General features: G+C 42.2%; 1 protein-coding gene across 1 annotated transcript in view; it reads right to left on the bottom strand.

Annotated features, from left to right (window-relative positions):
- LOC128660008 (gastrula zinc finger protein XlCGF7.1-like) overlaps nt 1–20,843 on the bottom strand; it is a 50,708-nt gene extending 29,865 nt beyond the window's left edge. Inside the window, exon 1 of the mRNA XM_053713608.1 lies at nt 20,830–20,843. The gene's annotated coding sequence lies outside the window, so the exon portion shown is untranslated. The remainder of the gene's footprint in view (nt 1–20,829) is intronic.
- Between the last annotated feature and the right edge of the window lie 289 nt (nt 20,844–21,132).

Consider the following 21,132-nt stretch of genomic DNA (forward strand, 5'->3'; position numbering starts at 1 on the left):
TGTGAGCTATGTATTTCATTAGCCTTTGCAAAGACATTGCTAAATATTTTTATCTTAATTGGACATTTAATAATAAATTCTTTAAAACTGCTCTCTGCATTCCCCATTAATATTCTAGATTCTGGCCTTTAAAGTCAGCAAAAATGCACAGTAGCACACTACATAGCATACACTTACACATGCAGATACACACACACTACATAGCATACACTTACACATGCAGATACACACACACTACATAGCATACACTTACACATGCAGATACACACACACACACTACATAGCATACACTTATACATGCAGATACACACTTATACATGCAGATACACATACACACACTACATAGCATACACTTACACATGCAGATACACGCACACTACATAGCATACACTTATACATACAGATACACACACACTACATAGCATACACTTACACATGCAGATACACACACACACTACATAACATACATTTATACATGCAGATACACACACACACACACACACTACATAGCATACACTTACACATGCAGATACACACACACACTACATAGCATACACTTACACATGCAGCATACACTTATACATGCAGATACACACACACACACTACATAGCATACACTTACACATGCAGCATACACTTATACATGCAGATACACACACACACACTACATAGCATACACTTACACATGCAGATACACACACACACACACTACATAGCATACACTTACACATGCAGATACACACACACACTACATAGCATACACTTATACATGCAGATACACACACACACACTACATAGCATACACTTATGCATGCAGATACACACACACTACATAGCATACAGATATACATGCAGATACACACACACACTACATAGCATACACTTATACATGCAGATACACACACTACATAGCATACACATATACATGCAGATACACACACACACTACATAGCATACACTTATACATGCAGATACACACACTACATAGCATACACTTATACATACAGATACACACACACTACATAGCATACACATATACATGCAGATACACACACACACTACATAGCATACACTTATGCATGCAGATACACACACACACTACATAGCATACACATATACATGCAGATACACACACACACTACATAGCATACACTTATACATGCAGATACACACACACTACATAGCATACACTTATACATACAGATACACACACACTACATAGCATACACATATACATGCAGATACACACACACACACTACATAGCATACACTTACACATGCAGATACACACACTACATAGCATACACTTATACATGCAGAAACACACACACACACTACATAGTATACACTTATACATGCAGATACACACACACACACACACATTACATAGTGTGGCTTGAATAAACTTTTTATACAGTGCTGCTGCAGTTTGGACTTTTTTGACACACATTACATAGCATACACTTATACATACAGCATACACTTATACATGCAGATACACACACTACGTAGCATACACTTACACATGCACACACACATACACTACATAGCATACACTTATACATACAGATACACACACACAGTTATGGATACAGATAGACACACACAATACATCATATATGGGTATCTGTAATTCATTGTATGGGGTCCTGGGGTTGGCAAGCACATTAGCTGGCAGTCTGCGGCTGCCGCTGTTCGTTACCCTGGTATTAGCACTGCTCATTGTATAAAACTGAAGGCATGCTAGTATTATCACCAGTTAGACATCATCACTACCAGAGGTAGGTTAGAGAGGTCACCATTACCCGTGGTCAGAGTGTATACAGCCTTCTTACTCCTGCTTAAAGGGACAGTCTACACCAGAATTTTTATTGTTTTAAAAGATAGATAATCCCTTTATTGCCCATTCCCCAGTTTTGCATAACCAACACAGTTATAATAATATACTTTTAACCTCTGTGATTATCTTGTATCTAAGCCTCTGCAAACTGCCCCTTTTTTCAGTTCTTTTGACAGACTTGCAGTCTAGCCAATCAGTGCCTGCTCCCAGATAACTTCATGTGCACGAGCACAGTGTTATCTATATGAAATACGTGAGCTAACACCCTCTAGTGGGGAAAAACTGTTAAAATGCAATCTGAAAAGAGGTGGCCTTCAAGGTCTAAGAAATTAGCATATAAACCTCCTAGGTTAAGCTTTCAACTAAGAATACCAAGAGAACAAAGCAAAATTGGTGATAAAAGTAAAAATTGTAAAATTGTTTAAAATTACATGCTCTACTATCTGAATCATGAAAGTTTATTTTGGCCTAGACTGTCCCTTTAACCCACACACCATTCCTTTTCCACAGGGAATCTAACAAGTATCTAACCCTGTGAGAGCAAAGCCAGCTGCTTCTGAGTATGGGCCCAATATAATTTTTTTTTTTTTTAATGCATGGGGCAAATCGGGACAGATGGCTAGCAATCCGGGACAGGGGGACAAACCCCTAAAATCGGGACTTTAGTAGCACAGAGAGCAGCACTGTGTGTATTAACCCTTCACTAGCACAGAGAGCTGCACAGTGTGTATTAACCCTTCACTAGCACAGAGAGCAGCACAGTGTGTATTAACCCTTCACTAGCACAGAGAGCAGTACAGTATGTATTAACCCTTCACTAGCACAGAGAGCAGCACAGTGTGTATTAACCCTTCACTGGCACAGCGAGCAGCACAGTGTGTATTAACCCTTCACTGGCACAGCGATCAGCACAGTGTGTATTAACCCTTCACTGGCACAGCGATCAGCACAGTGTGTATTAACCCTTCACTAGCACAGAGAGCAGCACAGTGTGTATTAACCCTTCACTAGCACAGAGAGCAGCACAGTGTGTATTAACCCTTCACTAGCACAGAGAGCAGCACAGTGTGTATTAACCCTTCACTGGCACAGCGATCAGCACAGTGTGTATTATCCCTTCACTGGCACAGCGATCAGCACAGTGTGTATTATCCCTTCACTGGCACAGCGATCAGCACAGTGTGTATTATCCCTTCACTGCAACAGATAGCAGCACAGTGTGTATTATCCCTTCACTGGCACAGCGATCAGCACAGTGTGTATTATCCCTTCACTGCAACAGATAGCAGCACAGTGTCTATTAACCTTTCACTAGCACAGAGAGCAGCACAGTGTGTATTAACCCTTCACTAGCACAGAGAGCAGCACAGTGTGTATTAACCTTTTACTAGCAAAGAGAGCAGCACAATGTGTATTAAACCCTTCACTAACACAGAGAGCAGCACAGTATGTATTGACCCTTCACTAGAACAGCAATCTGTAGTGGGTATTAACCCTTCACTAGCACAGAGAGCTGCACAGTGTGTATTAACCCTTCACTAGCACAGAGAGCTGCACAGTGTGTAATAACCCTTCACTAGCACAAAGAGCAGCACAGTGTGTATTAACCCTTCACTAGCACAAAGAGCAGCACATTGTGTATTAACCCTTCACTAGCACAGAGCGCAGCAGTGTGTAATAACTTTTCACTAGCACAGAGAGCGGCACAGTGAGTATTAACCCTTCACTAGCACAGAGAGCGGCACAGTGAGTATTAACCCTTCACTAGCATAGAGAGCAGCACAGAGTGTATTAACCCTTCACTAGCACATAGAGCTACACAGTGTGTAATAACTTTTCACTAGCACAGATAGCAGCACAGTGTGTATTAACCCTTCACTAGCACAGAGAGCAGCACAGTGTGTATTAACCCTTCAATAGCACAGAGAGCAGCACAGTCTGTATTAACCCTTCACTAGCACAGAGAGCTGCACAGTGTGTATTAACCCTTCACTAGCACAGAGAGCAGCACACTGTGTATTAACCCTTCAGTAGCAGAGAGCTGCACAGTGTGTATTAACCCTTCACTAGCACAGAGAGCAGCACAGTGTGTATTAACCCTTCACTAGCACAGATAGCAGCACAATGTGTATTAACCCTTCACTAGCACAGATAGCAGCACAATGTGTATTAACCCTTCACTAGCACAGAGTGTATTAACCTTTCACTAGCACAGAGAGCAGCATAGTGTAGGGTGACAAGATGTCCCCGATTTTAAGGGGATAGACCCCGGTTTGAGGAGACTGTCCGCGGGAAAAATTATGTTCCTGGAAATGTCCCCGGCTCCTGTTGTACTGCAGCCAAGCACTGGGAGGAAGTGATCATCCTGATAACATCACTTTGTCCCAGCGTATGGCAGGTACCGCACAGGTCAGGAGAGGTTGTGTATGTGTGTATATGTATGCTTGTGTCTTTATGTGTGTATATTTATGCTTGTGTGTGTATATATGTATGCTTGTGTGTGTGTGTGTGTATATATATTTATGCTTTTGTGTGTGTGTGTGTGTGTATATTTATGCTTGTGTATGTGTATATGGTCATGTGTGTATATGTATGCTTGTGTATATGTATGTGTATATGTATGCTTGTGTATGTGTATGCTCATGTATGTGTGTGTATATGTATGCTTGTGTATATGTATGTGTGTGTATATGTATGCTCATGTATGTGTGTGTATGTATGCTTGTGTATGTGTGTGTGTATATGTATGCTTGTGTATGTGTGTGTGTATATGTATGCTTGATAAAGGCTTTACAGCTGAAACGCGTAGACGTTCCTACTGATCGCTCCAGTGATACACAAGCCCCCTCCCAGAACCGGCACTTTCAACGTACTTCAATAGTGCATACTGAGCCGTTAGGAGGTTGTTTCTTTTGTCGTGGAGTCTCCGGACATATTTGAATTAGTGCGCGCACTTTCTACCTTCCAATCGGATTACCAATACAGAGCAACCTGCTGACAGGTAAATTTCATCAAACAGCGTGGACGCTGTCAACTGAAAGTGAGTAAAATCTACATTCTCTTTTACGGATTACAGTAGTAGATACACTACTCACGAAAAGATAAACTGTTTCCAGTATTGAAGAAATTGTAACTGAATTTACAAGGCACCACTTAACCCTTTACTGACTGACACTTAACAAGACTTTCTAGTGATTTATACATCAGCAACAGGATCTCAAGTCGTTTGCGCTTACGGCAACCCATTTGGGATATTAAAGACATTTGCCACTATTTTGGGATTAAGGATCCTTGAACATTGTAACTTATTTCACGGACTTAATGAATATTATTAGTAACTGCTGGTAATACAAGCTTTTACTGTACTATTATCAAGTTATCTATACACCGGTGTATTAAATTGTTTGTATCATTATATATGTTATTAAATTATTATTAATGTACTTTTTAATTGTTTTTTATAGTTATTAGATTATCCCTAGAAGTTATCAGTTTCATGTCAATTGCTTTATGAACTCCTTTTAAAATTTACTTTATTATTATGTTAATTTGGGATCTCAATTGTAGTGATTAATCTATTTTTTGACCATTTTTTGGGAGAACCATTTCTTGGAATCTGTTTTAATCACATTGTATCACCCTATATATTATATCTACTATTATTTTCTTATCTAGAAAGTTAGCCTAGAGGCGCCACTGACCCCCTTCTTTTCTTTTATTAACCTTTTACTAGCAAAGAGAGCAACACAATGTGTATTAAACCCTTCACTAACACAGAGAGCAGCACAGTATGTATTGACCCTTCACTAGAACAGCAATCTGTAGTGGGTATTAACCCTTCACTAGCACAGAGAGCAGCACAGTGTGTATTAACCCTTCACTAGCACCAGTGGCGTAGCGTGGGGGGGGCCACAGGGGCGGCTGCCCCGGGCGCTTAATTCTTAGGGGCGCAAAATTTGCGCATTCACTGCCTCACATCGTCCCTTCTGTACTGCAGGCAGATGCAGCACTAAGGGAGGAAACATTCAAGAAAGGTCTTTTTTTTTTTTATAGATTAAAATGTATTTTATTGTGTGTTAACTTCAGAGGGGGGGCTGGGGGTGTAAGCGCTCTTTCGGCTCTCATGGCTCCGCGTGCGATGTCAGGAGCACTGTTCCCTCTAATGAGCGCGGCAGCGCGGCCGCGCATTAATTTGAGTGACACCGCGCACTTCTTTATTATCCCCGCGCACCAAGATGCATTAGAGCCCTTAGCCGCGCCAAAAATTTCAGTGCGCACTCGCAGTTGAGATCTGGAGTCTGTTTTGACCAGGAGAAACTGAGGTGGAAGGAGCATTGTAATGTAAGTCTAACTTCTATATTGAATCTAACTAGAAATAAATAGTTCCCCTACTTTTAGCCCTGCTGCTGCGGGCTAGCACAGCACCGGACCGGACAGGGAGTTAACAAGATGTTTAAACGTATATGTCTTGGGCTGCAGACACTCTCATTTTATTATAACTTAAAGTAATAAAATGAGACTGCAGCCCAAGACAAATACGTTTCAACATCTTGCTAACTCTGTAACTTAGACACCACACACAAACTTAATCGCTGTGCTCCACTAAAGCAGAGGCGTGTACTGGGGGAGAATATACATTGCTGTCTGACTTCAATGCTGCAGCTGCCGTACGCTGGGGAAATGAAAAAACATAATTTATGCTTACCTGATAAATTCCTTTCTTCTGTTGTGTGATCAGTCCACGGGTCATCATTACTTCTGGGATATAACTCCTCCCCAACAGGAAATGCAAGAGGATTCACCCAGCAGAGCTGCATATAGCTCCTCCCCTCTACGTCACTCCCAGTCATTCGACCAAGAATCAACGAGAAAGGAGAAACCAAGGGTGAAGTGGTGACTGGAGTATAATTTAAAAGATATTTACCTGCCTTAAAAAACAGGGCTTGCCGTGGACTGATCACACAACAGAAGAAAGGAATTTATCAGGTAAGCATAAATTATGTTTTCTTCTGTTATGTGTGATCAGTCCACGGGTCATCATTACTTCTGGGATACCAATACCAAAGCAAAAGTACACGGATGACGGGAGGGATAGGCAGGCTCATTATACAGAAGGAACCACTGCCTGAAGAACCTTTCTCCCAAAAATAGCCTCCGAAGAAGCAAAAGTGTCAAATTTGTAAAATTTGGAAAAAGTATGAAGCGAAGACCAAGTTGCAGCCTTGCAAATCTGTTCAACAGAGGCCTCATTCTTAAAGGCCCAAGTGGAAGCCACAGCTCTAGTAGAATGGGCTGTAATTCTTTCAGGAGGCTGCTGTCCAGCAGTCTCATAGGCTAAACGAATTATGCTACGAAGCCAGAAGGAGAGAGAGGTAGCCGAAGCCTTATGACCTCTCCTCTGACCAGAGTACACGACAAACAGGGAAGACGTTTGTCGAAAATCCTTAGTTGCCTGCAAGTAGAACTTGAGGGCACGAACTACATCCAGATTGTGTAGAAGACGTTCCTTCTTTGAAGAAGGATTTGGGCATAAAGAAGGAACAACAATCTCTTGATTGATGTTCCTGTTAGTGACTACCTTAGGTAAGAACCCAGGTTTAGTACGCAGAACTACCTTATCTGAATGAAAAATCAAATAAGGAGAATCACAATGTAAAGCTGATAACTCAGAGACTCTCCGAGCCGAAGAAATAGCCATTAAAAATAACACTTTCCAAGATAACAACTTTATATCAATGAAATGAAGGGGTTCAAACGGAACTCCTTGTAGAACGTTAAGAACAAGGTTTAAACTCCATGGCGGAGCAACAGTTTTAAACACAGGCTTGATTCTAGCTAAAGCCTGACAAAAGGCCTGGACGTCTGGATTTTCTGACAGACGCCTGTGCAACAAGATGGACAGAGCTGAGATCTGTCCCTTTAATGAACTAGCCGATAAACCCTTTTCTAAACCTTCTTGTAGAAAGGACAATATCCTAGGAATCCTAACCTTACTCCAGGAGTAACCTTTGGATTCGCACCAGTATAGGTATTTACGCCATATCTTATGGTAAATCCTTCTGGTAACAGGCTTCCTAGCCTGTATCAGGGTATCAATAACCGACTCAGAAAAACCACGTTTTGATAAAATCAAGCGTTCAATTTCCAAGCAGTCAGCTTCAGAGAAGTTAGATTTTGATGTTTGAATGGACCCTGTATCAGAAGGTCCTGTCTTAGAGGTAGAGACCAAGGCGGACAGGATGACATGTCCACTAGATCTGCATACCAAGTCCTGCGTGGCCATGCAGGCGCTATTAGAATCACTGATGCTCTCTCCTGTTTGATTTTGGCAATCAATCGAGGAAGCAGCGGGAAGGGTGGAAACACATAAGCCATCCCGAAGTTCCAAGGTGCTGTCAAAGCATCTATCAGAACCGCTCCCGGATCCCTGGATCTGGACCCGTAGCGAGGAAGTTTGGCGTTCTGGCGAGACGCCATGAGATCTATCTCTGGTTTGCCCCAACGTCGAAGTATTTGGGCAAAGACCTCCGGATGAAGTTCCCACTCCCCCGGATGAAAAGTCTGGCGACTCAAGAAATCCGCCTCCCAGTTCTCCACTCCCGGGATGTGGATTGCTGACAGGTGGCAAGAGTGAGACTCTGCCCAGCGAATTATCTTTGATACTTCCATCATTGCTAGGGAGCTTCTTGTCCCTCCTTGATGGTTGATGTAAGCTACAGTCGTGATGTTGTCCGACTGAAACCTGATGAACCCCCGAGTTTTTAACTGGGGCCAAGCCAGAAGGGCATTGAGAACTGCTCTCAATTCCAGAATGTTTATTGGCAGGAGACTTTCCTCCTGATTCCATTGTCCCTGAGCCTTCAGAGAATTCCAGACAGCGCCCCAACCTAGTAGGCTGGCGTCTGTTGTTACAATTGTCCAGTCCGGCCTGCTGAATGGCATCCCCCTGGACAGATGTGGCCGAGAAAGCCACCATAGAAGAGAGAGTTTATGGTCTCTTGATCCAGATTCAGAGTAGGGGACAAGTCTGAGTAATCCCCATTCCACTGACTCAGCATGCACAATTGCAGCGGTCTGAGATGTAGACGTGCAAAGGGTACTATGTCCATTGCTGCTACCATTAAGCCGATCACCTCCATGCATTGAGCTACTGACGGGAGTTGAATGGAATGAAGGGCACGGCATGCATTTAGAAGCTTTGTTAATCTGTCTTCTGTCAGATAAATCTTCATTTCTACAGAATCTATAAGAGTCCCCAAGAATGGAACTCTTGTGAGAGGAAAGAGAGAACTCTTCTTTTCGTTCACTTTCCATCCATGCGACCTTAGAAATGCCAGAACTAACTCTGTATGAGACTTGGCAGTTTGAAAGCTTGAAGCTTGTATCAGAATGTCGTCTAGGTACGGAGCTACCGAAATTCCTCGCGGTCTTAGTACCGCCAGAAGGGCACCCAGAACCTTTGTGAAGATTCTTGGAGCCGTAGCCAATCCGAATGGAAGAGCTACAAACTGGTAATGCCTGTCTAAGAAGGCAAACCTTAGATACCGGTAATGATCTTTGTGAATCGGTATGTGAAGGTAAGCATCCTTTAAATCCACTGTGGTCATGTACTGACCCTTTTGGATCATGGGTAAGATTGTCCGAATAGTTTCCATTTTGAACGATGGAACTCTTAGGAATTTGTTTAGGATCTTTAAATCCAAGATTGGCCTGAAAGTTCCCTCTTTTTTGGGAACCACAAACAGGTTTGAGTAAAACCCTTGTCCTTGTTCCGACCGCGGAACCGGATGGATCACTCCCATTAATAACAGATCTTGTACACAGCGTAGAAACGCTTCTTTCTTTATCTGGTTTGTTGACAACCTTGACAGATGAAATCTCCCTCTTGGGGGAGAGAATTTGAAGTCTAGAAGGTATCCCTGAGATATGATCTCTAGCGCCCAGGGATCCTGAACATCTCTTGCCCAAGCCTGGGCGAAGAGAGAGAGTCTGCCCCCCACTAGATCCGGTCCCGGATCGGGGGCCCTCGATTCATGCTGTCTTAGGGGCAGCAGCAGGTTTCCTGGCCTGCTTGCCCTTGTTCCAGGACTGGTTAGGTTTCCAGCCTTGTCTGTAACGAGCAACAGCTCCTTCCTGTTTTGGTGCAGTGGAAGTTGGTGCTGCTCCTGCTTTGAAATTCCGAAAGGGACGAAAATTAGACTGTCTAGCCTTAGCTTTGGCCTTGTCTTGAGGCAGGGCGTGGCCCTTACCTCCTGTAATGTCAGCGATAATTTCTTTCAAACCGGGCCCAAATAAAGTTTGCCCCTTGAAAGGTATATTAAGTAATTTGGACTTAGAAGTTACATCAGCTGACCAGGATTTTAGCCACAGCGCCCTACGTGCCTGAATGGCGAATCCTGAGTTCTTAGCCGTAAGTTTGGTTAAATGTACTACGGCCTCCGAAATGAATGAATTAGCTAGTTTAAGGACTCTAAGCCTGTCCGTAATGTCGTCCAGCGTAGCTGAACTAAGGTTCTCTTCCAGAGACTCAATCCAAAATGCTGCCGCAGCCGTAATCGGCGCGATGCATGCAAGGGGTTGCAATATAAAACCTTGTTGAACAAACATTTTCTTAAGGTAACCCTCTAATTTTTTATCCATTGGATCTGAAAAAGCACAGCTATCCTCCACCGGGATAGTGGTACGCTTAGCTAAAGTAGAAACTGCTCCCTCCACCTTAGGGACCGTTTGCCATAAGTCCCGTGTGGTGGCGTCTATTGGAAACATCTTTCTAAATATTGGAGGGGGTGAGAACGGCACACCGGGTCTATCCCACTCCTTAGTAACAATTTCAGTTAGTCTCTTAGGTATAGGAAAAACGTCAGTACTCGCCGGTACCGCAAAGTATTTATCCAACCTACACAATTTCTCTGGTATTGCAACAGTGTTACAATCATTAAGAGCCGCTAAAACCTCCCCTAGTAATACACGGAGGTTCTCCAATTTAAATTTAAAATTTGAAATATCTGAATCCAATCTGTTTGGATCAGAACCGTCACCCACAGAATGAAGCTCTCCGTCCTCATGCTCTGCAAGCTGTGACGCAGTATCAGACATGGCTCTAGTATTATCAGCGCACTCTGTTCTCACCCCAGAGTGATCACGCTTGCCTCTTAGTTCTGGTAATTTAGCCAAAACTTCAGTCATAACAGTAGCCATATCTTGTAATGTTATCTGTAATGGCCGCCCAGATGTGCTAGGCGCCACAATATCACGCACCTCCCGGGCGGGAGATGCAGGTACTGACACGTGAGGCGAGTTAGTCGGCATAACTCTCCCCTCGCTGTTTGGTGAAATTTGTTCAATTTGTACAGATTGGCTTTTATTTAAAGTAGCATCAATACAGTTAGTACATAAATTTCTATTGGGCTCCACCTTGGCATTGGAACAAATGACACAGGTATCTTCCTCTGAATCAGACATGTTTAACACACTAGCAAATAAACTTGCAACTTGGTTACAATCTTATTTAACAAAAACGTACTGTGCCTCAAAGAAGCACTAAACGATTAAATGACAGTTGAAATAATGAACTGAAAAACAGTTATAGCATCAATCCTTGAAAACAACACAACTTTTAGCAAAGGTTTGTTCCCATTAGTAAAGTAACAATAATTAAATTTGAAACGTAAAAATTACAGAGCAACGTTTTTAATCACAGTCAATATATAAGTCTCACAGCTCTGCTGAGAGAATCTACCTCCCTCCAAAGAAGTTTGAAGACCCCTGAGTTCTGTTAGAGATGAACCGGATCATGCAGGAAATACAAGAGTAACTGACTGGAAATTTTTGATGCGTAGCAAAGAGCGCCAAAAACGGCCCCTCCCCCTCACACACAGCAGTGAGAGAGAAACGAAACTGTCACAATTAAAACAAGCAACTGCCAAGTGGAAAAATAATGCCCAAACATTTATTCACTCAGTACCTCAGAAAATGCAAACGATTCTACATTCCAGCAAAAACGTTTAACATAATAAATACCTATTAAAAGGTTTAATGTACTTTTTACAGAGTAATTCCAGTGAAGTACCATCCCCAGAATACTGAAGCGTAGAGTATACATACATGTCATTATAACGGTATGGCAGGATTTTCTCATCAATTCCATTCAGAAAATAAAAACTGCTACATACCTCAATGCAGATTCATCTGCCCGCTGTCCCCTGATCTGAAGCTTTTACCTCCCTCAGATGGCCGAGAAACAGCAATATGATCTTAACTACTCCGGTTAAAATCATAGTAAAAAACTCTGGTAGATTCTTCTTCAAACTCTGCCAGAGAGGCAATAACACGCTCCGGTGCTATTGTAAAATAACAAACTTTTGATTGAAGTTATAAAAACTAAGTATAATCACCATAGTCCTCTCACACATCCTATCTAGTCGTTGGGTGCAAGAGAATGACTGGGAGTGACGTAGAGGGGAGGAGCTATATGCAGCTCTGCTGGGTGAATCCTCTTGCATTTCCTGTTGGGGAGGAGTTATATCCCAGAAGTAATGATGACCCGTGGACTGATCACACATAACAGAAGAAATATATGAGCTGCCTTGCCCTTGCTCTCTTTCATCCCTTTGTAAATTACTGAAACAGCCGGCCCCAGAGTCATACAGAAACACTCCCCCCTCTCTATTCTTGGATTATGCTTTGCTTGCAGATATAAGACGTTGACAACGAGTAATATTTACTCATTGCTAGTCTAGTATACATAATTATAAATCATAATAAGACTTAAAATGAAAATAAGATATTGTGGAATAGCCCCACACATTAGGCTGTACAGGCTGTAGTGTTTGTTAGGTGAACATATCTACCCTGTGTGAATTGCACTTTATTAAGTTTAGTGAGCAGATTTGAATTGCCTACCTAAAAATGTTGTGAGACTCAAGTCACAGGCTACTCTAACACTTATACTCCACTATATGTCTGCTTGAGTATCGTTGCTGAGTATAGGTTGCTGAGTATCACAGTGTATGCATGTGTGTGGGTATAGGTGTATGCATATGTGTATGACTGTGTGGGTATAGGTGTAGGGGGCGCAATACTTGCCTTGCCCTGGGCGCTGGCAACCCACGCTACGCCACTGACTAGCACAGAGAGCAGCACAGTGTGTATTAACCCTTCACTAGCACAGAGAGCAGCACAGTGTGTAATAACTTTTCACTAGCACAGATAGCAGCACAGTGTGTATTAACCCTTCACTAGCACAGAGAGCAGCACAGTGTGTATTAACTCTTCAATAGCACAGAGAGCAGCACAGTCTGTATTAACCCTTCACTAGCACAGAAATCAGCACAGTGTGTATTAACCCTTCACTAGCACAGATAGCAGCACAGTGTGTATTAACCCTACACTAGCACAGAGAGCAGCACAGTGTGTATTAACCCTTCACTAGCACAGATAGCAGCACAGTGTGTATTAACCTTTCACTAGCACAGAGAGCAGCACAGTGTGTATTAACCCTTCACTAGCACAGAGAGCAGCACAGTGTGTATTAACCCTTCACTAGCACAGATAGCAGCACAGTGTGTATTAACCCTTCACTAGCACAGAGAGCAGCACAGTGTGTATTAACCCTTCACTAGCACAGATAGCAGCACAGTGTGTATTAACCCTACACTAGCACAGAGAGCAGCACAGTGTGTATTAACCCTTCACTAGTACAGAGAGCAGCACAATGTGTATTAACCCTTCACTAGCACAGAGAGCAGCACAGTGAGTATTAACCCTTCACTAGCACAGAGAGCAGCACAGTGTGTATTAACCCTTCACTAGCACAGATAGCAGCACAATGTGTATTAACCCTTCACTAGCACAGAGTGTATTAACCTTTCACTAGCACAGAGAGCAGCATAGTGTAGGGTGACAAGATGTCCCCGATTTTAAGGGGATAGACCCCGGTTTGAGGAGACTGTCCGCGGGAAAAATTATGTTCCTGGAAATGTCCCCGGCTCCTGTTGTACTGCAGCCAAGCACTGGGAGGAAGTGATCATCCTGATAACATCACTTTGTACCAGCGTATGGCAGGTACCGCACAGGTCAGGAGGGAAGAGGTTGTGTATGTGTGTATATGTATGCTTGTGTCTTTATTGTGTATATTTATGCTTGTGTGTGTATATATGTATGCTTGTGTGTGTGTGTATATATATTTATGCTTGTGTATGTGTGTATGTTTATGGTTGTGTGTGTGTGTGTATATTTATGCATGTGTGTATATGTATGCTTGTGTGTGTATGTGTATATGTATGCTTGTGTGTATATTTATGCTCGTGTGTGTATGTGTATATTTATGCTTGTGTATGTGTATATTTATGCTTGTGTATATGTGCATGTGTGTATATGTATGCTTGTGTGTGTGTGTGTGTATGTATGCTTGTGTGTGTATGTGTATATGTATGCTTGTGTGTGTGTGTGCGTGCATGTGTGTATATGTATGCTTGTGTGTGTGTGTGTATATGTATGCTTGTGTATGTGTGTGTATATGTATGCTTGTGTGTGTATATGTATGCTTGTGTGTGTGTATATGTATGCTTGTGTGTGTGTATATGTATATGTATGCTTGTGTGTGTATGTATGCTTGTGTGTGTGTGTGTATGTGTGTATATGTATGCTTGTATGTGTGTGTGTGTGTATATTTATGCTTGTGTATGTGTATATGTATGCTTGTGTGTGTATATGTATGCTTGTGTGTGTATATGTATGCTTGTATGTGTGTGTGTGTGTGTGTGTGTGTGTATGTATGCTTGTGTGTGTATGTGTATATCTATGCTTGTGTGTGTATGTGTGTGTATATGTATGCTTGTGTGTGTGTGTGTGTGTGTGTGTGTGTGTGTATGTATATATGTATGCTTGTATGTGTGTGTATATGTATGCTTGTGTGTATATGTGTGTGTGTGTATATGTATGCTTGTGTGTGTATATGTGTGTGTATATATATATGTATGCTTGTGTATGTGTGTGTATATGTATGCTTGTATGTGTGTGTGTGTGTGTGTGTGTGTGTGTATGTATGCTTGTGTGTGTGTGTATATGTATGCTTGTGTGTGTATGTGTGTGTGTATATATATGTATGCTTGTGTGTGTATATGTATGCTTGTGTGTATGTGTGTGTATATGTATGCTTGTGTGTGTGTGTGTATGTATGCTTGTGTGTATATATGTATGCTTGTGTATGTGTGTGTATATGTATGCTTGTATGTGTGTGTGTGTGTATGTATGCTTGTGTGTCTGTGTGTATGCGTGTGTATATGTATGCTTGTATGTGTGTGTGTATATGTATGCTTGTGTATGTATGTGTGTATATGTATGCTTGTGTGTGTATGGGTGTATATATGTATGCTTGTGTATGTATGTGTGTATATGTATGCTTGTGTATGTATGTGTGTATATGTATGCTTGTGTGTGTATGGGTGTATATATGTATGCTTGTGTATGTATGTGTGTATATGTATGCTTGTGTGTGTATATGTATGCTTGTATGTGTATGTGTGTATATGTATTAGCGCTAACCAATAATAATAATAATAATGTATGCTTGTGTGTGTATGTGTGTATATGTATGCGTGTGTGTGTATATGTATACTTGTATGTGTGTGTGTATGCTTGTGTGTGTATATGTATGCTTGTGTGTGTATGTGTGTGTATATGTATGCTTGTGTGTGTATATGTATGCTTGTGTGTGTGTGTGTATATATGTATGTTTGTGTGTGTGTATATATGTATGCTTGTATGTGTGTGTGTATATGTATGCTTGTGTATATGTGTATATTCATATGCTCGCTTGCTTGTGTGTGTGTGCGCATGTATATGTATGCTTGTGTGTGTGTGTGTGTGTGTGTGTGAGTGAAAATTTGAGAAATAACATTATTTATATATATATATATATATTATTATTATTATTATTATTATTATCATCATCAGGTATTTGTAGAGCGCCAACAGATTCCGCAGTGCTGTAAACATAGTCGGTGTACAGGATAGCTTTTGTAGGGGTCAAGTGGGTAGAGGGCCCTGCCGAGAGTTTCACTGTTGTAGTCGGCTCTTATGAAGCGATCTGTAATCAGCTGGGCCCATAGGCTTACAATCTAAGGGGTTCAAGGGGAAAGCAATGGCGTTAGGAAAGGTTAGTGTTGGTTGTATGCATCCCTGAATAGTAGAGTTTTTAGGGAGTGCTTGAAGCTGTTAAAACTAGGGGAGAGTCTTATGGAGCGAGGCAGGGAATTCCACAAGATGGGGGCCAGTCTGGTGAGTCCTGTAAGCGTGAATGTGAGGAAGTAACAAGAGAGGAGGAGATCCTCAGCTGATCGAAGGGGACGGGAGGGAGAGTATCGAGAGACAAGTTCTGAGATGTAGGGGGGGAGCAGTGCAGTTGAGAGCTTTATATGTCAGGGTGAGGATTTTATGTTTAATCCTAGAGGCAAGAGGAAGCCAGTGAAGGGATTGGCAGAGAGGTGGAGCAGATGAAGAGCGACGAGTAAGGAAGATGAGCCTGGCAGAGGCATTCATAATGGATTGTAAAGGAGCTATGCGGCAGCTAGGTAGACCAGAGAGGACGGAATTGCAGTAGTCGAGGCGGGAAAGGATAAGAGAGTGGATTAAAATCTTGGTTGTATCTTGTGTAAGGAAATGTCTAATTTTAGCAATGTTTTTACGGTGGAAGCGGCAGGCTTTAGCCAAGGACTGGATGTGAGGAGTGAAGGAAAGATCTGAGTCAAGTGTGACCCCAAGACATCGGGCGAGCGGGGTAGGGGTAATGATGGAATTATCAACAGTTATAGAAATTTTGGGGGTGGAGACATTGGAAGAAGGGGGAAAAATAAGGAGTTCACTTTTGGAGAGATTTAGCTTAAGGTAGTGAGAGGACATCCAAGATGAGATGTGAGAAAGACAGTTAGTGACACGGGTTAGTAAGGAAGGAGGTAGGTCTGGTGCATAGAGGTAGATTTGGGTGTCATCGGCATACAAATGGTATTGAAACCCATGGGACTTTATTAAGGAACCTAGTGACGACGTGTAGATTGAGAAGAGAAGGGGACCAAGGACAGAGCCTTGAGGTACCCCAACAGAAAGTGGTAACGGGGCAGAGGATGCTCCAGAGAAGGCTACACTAAATGTATGGTTAGTCAGATAGGAAGAGAACCACGAGAGAGCTGTGTCACAGATGCCAAAGGATTGGAGGGTTTGGAGCAGAAGAGGGTGGTCAACAGTGTCAAAGGCTGCAGACAGGTCAAGGAGGATAAGCAGAGAGAAGTGGCCTTTGGATTTTGCTGTAAGTAGGTCATTGGTAACCTTGACAATTGCTGTCTCTGTAGAGTGATGGGAACGAAATCCAGATTGCAGTGGGTCAAGAAGAGAGTTTAGTGTAAGGAAATGGGATAGACGTGCGTAAACTAGCTTTTCGAGGAGCTTTGAGGCAAGAGGGAGTAGGGAAATAGGGCGGTAATTGGAAGGGGAGGTTGCATCAAGGGAAGGTTTTTTGAGGATAGGTGTGACCAGTGCATGTTTTAGAGATGAGGGAAATATACCAGTGCTGAGGGAGAGGTTGAAAATGTGTGTGAGTATGGGGGTGAGGGTAGAAGAGAGGGAGGGGAGTAGCTGTGAGGGGATGGGGTCGAGGGGACAGGTAGTGAGGTGGGAGGACAGTATAAGGGCAGAAACTTCATCCTCATTAACAGGGGCAAAAGAGCTGCATTTTTGGATATTTGGGTTTTGGGTGATCGTGGGCTTTTGAGGGGGTGGGAGATTGGAAGTATGTTGATAGTTGATTTCACTTCTGATGGAGTCAATTTTGTTGTTGAAGTGGCTTGCAAAATCTTGAGCTGAGAGAGAGGTTGTGTTAGGAGGTGGGGGTGGGCGGAGAAGAGTGTTGAATGTGTTGAACAGACGTTTAGGGTTAGAGGAAAGAGTAGAGATGAGATTAGAAAAATATTATTGCTTATAAAGATTAAGGGCAGAATAGTAGGAGTTCAGGATGAACTTGTAGTGAAGAAAGTCAGCTGAACTCCGAGATTTCCTCCAATGTCGCTCAGCAGTACGGGAGCATCTGCGTAGGTATCGTGTCAGAGGAGTATGCCAGGGCTGAAGATGAGAGTGTGGTTTCTGAGCTAAGGTTGGAGGGGCCAGAGTGTCAATGACCGATGTAAGGGTGGAATTATACTGGCAGATAGATTGGTCATGGCAGGAAATGGAGGTGATGGAGGAGAGGTTTGAGAGAGCTAGCGAGCTGATGCAGATCTAGTGACTTAGTGCTTCTGTGAAGTTTGGTGTGAGGGGTAGAGGGAGGGGGAGTTGTAGGTAGGGAAGTGATGTTGTAAGTTAGGAGATGATGGTCAGAGAGAGGAAAAGGGGAGTTTGTTAAATTTGAAAGAGTGCATCGATAGGTGAAAATCAGATCAAGGGAATGACCATCTTTGTGAGTGGGAGAGTCAGACCATTGTGACAGGCCAAAAGAGGAAGTCAGTTGAAGAAGTTGTATTGCAGAGGAGGCATTGGGATTGTCAAAAGGGATGTTAAAGTCACCAAGAATGAGGGCAGGGGTGTCTGAGGAAAGGAAATAAGGATGCCAGGCAGCAAAGTGATCTAAAAATTGAGTTGGGGAGCGGTATATGACTGCAACACGTATAGAGAGGGGAGAGAATAACCGAATCATGTGTGCTTCAAATGAAGAAAATGTGAGTGAAGAGAAGGGCTGTATTTGTTGGAAGGTGCAATGAGAGGAAAGTAAAATACCGACACCACCTCCTTGTCTATTGCCAGACCTAGGAGTGTGGCTGAAATGGAGACCCCCATGTGACAGTGCAGCAGTGGATGCTGTGTCTGAAGCAGAGAGCCAGGTTTCTGTAAGAGCCAGAAGGTTAAGAGAGTGGGAGATAAAGAGATCATGGATAGAAGTGAGCTTGTTGCAAACAGAGCGAGAGTTCCAGAGTGCACAAGTGAATGGTGAGGGTCTTGTGTCTTGCCCCTTGCCCAATTCTTGTATAATTCTTAAAAATTATTGCCTCACTTATAAAATGTTCACTTAATTCTTGTATAATTCTTAAAAATGATTGCCTCACTTATAAAATGTTCACTTTGAAAATGTGAACATATGCTATTGTTAAAAAGTACACAGCCCTGTAAGCAGTGCACCCCCTGTGCAATGCACATCCCCAAACTAGTCTGAAATATAAACAGGTGGGGCAGTCAGCTGAGTTCACTAAATTTACTTAATTGCTAATCAAAGACAGTTGGTAAGGCCAATTGGAATGTTAGAATCTGGTCAGGGTGAGATGAGTTAAGTAAACAGACAATAAAATTTGGAGGGGGTTAAATGTGACACAAGAAAACTATAAATTTTAGAGAGTTATAGCAAGTATTGATAAGGATTGAGACTCACATGGCAATTAACTAGACATTAGAATTGAGACATTGGGAAAAATCCTTACAAAAAATGCAGGACTTTTAACAGCCTAAATTCATTTGTTCAATATATATATATATATATATATATATATATATATATATACACACACACAGAGAGACTTGGTGTAAAATGACAGTAAAGCAGGGAATAGCAGGATTTCAATGCAGGGCCTTAATTCACGTACCAAAAAGAGAGACTTGGTGTAAAATGTCAGAAAAGCAGGGAATAGCAAGATTTCAATGCAGGGCCTTAATTCACGTACCAAAAAGAGAGACTTGGTGTAAAATGACAGAAAAGCAGGGAATAGCAAGATTTCAATGCAGGGCCTTAACATATGCTATTGTTAAAAAGTACACTGCCCTGTAAGCAGTGCACCCCCTGCAAATTCATAAAATTAGTAACTGAGCATTGAGCAAATTGTTTTATATATATATATATATATATATATATATATATATCATACAATCACTCCATAAACCCATACCAAATACACTGCACATAAAATTTGAGGAAAATATGCTAAGAAAATAGTGTTTTACCATTTGCCAATAAAAAAAAAAAAATGTCCCCGGATTTCATTTTAAAAATCTGGTCACCTTAGCATAGTGGGTATTAACCCTTCGCTAGCACAGAGAGTAGCACAGTATGTATTAACCCTTCACTAGCACAGAGAGCAGCACAGTGTGTATTAACCCTTCACTAGCACAGAGAGCTGCACAGTGTGTATTTAAACTTCACTAGCACAGAGAGCAGCACAGTGTGTATTAAGCCTTCACTAGCACAGAGAGCAGCACAGTGTGTATTAACCCTTCACTAGCACACATAGCAGCACAGTGTGTATTAACCCTTCACTAGCACAGAGAGCAGCACAGTGTGTATTAACCCTTCACTAGCACAGAGAGCAGCACAGTGTGTATTAAGCCTTCACTAGCACAGAGAGCAGCACAGTGTGTATTAACCCTTCACTAGCACAAAGAGCAGCACAGTGTGTATTAACCCTTCACTAGCACAGAGAGCAGCACAGTGTGTATTAACCCTTCACTAGCACAGAGAGCAGCACAGTGTGTATTAACCCTTCACTAGCACAGAGAGCAGCACAGTGTGTATTAAACCTTCACTAGCACAGAGAGCAGCACAGTGTGTATTAACCCTTCACTAGCACAGAGAGCAGCACAGTGTGTATTAACCCTTCACTAGCACAGAGAGCAGCACAGTGTGTATTAACCCTTCACTAGCACAGAGAGCAGCACAGTGTTTATTAACCCCTTCACTAGTACAGAGAGCAGCACAGTGTGTATTAACCCCTTCACTAGCACAGAGAGCAGTACAGTGTGTATTAACCCTTCAATAGCACAGAGAGCAGCACAGTGTGTATTAACCCTTCACTAACACAAAGAGTTGAACAGCATTTTCCTTTCCCATTGCCTGGCACAAGCAGGTGAATAACATGCAATAAAGGAACAACATTTATAACAATTATAAACTTTTTTAAGCAGACTAGAAAGTGACTAAAACGTTTTATCACACAATACACACAGCCTGACTCACTCACCCAGCGCCGCCGCCTACAGCTCCACAGGAAGTAAATGGGAGGAGAACAACAATGAGTTCAATACTGAACTACATCTCCCAGAATACATGCTGAGTACACGCTGAGAAGTCACATGTTAATCAACAACCAATCATCAGACAAAAGAAAATATGCAACCATTTCAAAGACAATTGGATGCTTTTTAACATGTTTAAATGCTGCTAATTCATAAAATTAGTAGCTGAGCAAATTGTCACTGTCATATCCTCTACTAGTGCATTACAGCTACACTATATACATAAAGCTACACAATATATATTAGCA

This window comes from Bombina bombina, chromosome 5 (genome assembly GCF_027579735.1).
Source record: "Bombina bombina isolate aBomBom1 chromosome 5, aBomBom1.pri, whole genome shotgun sequence".
NCBI classification, from domain to species: domain Eukaryota; kingdom Metazoa; phylum Chordata; class Amphibia; order Anura; family Bombinatoridae; genus Bombina; species Bombina bombina.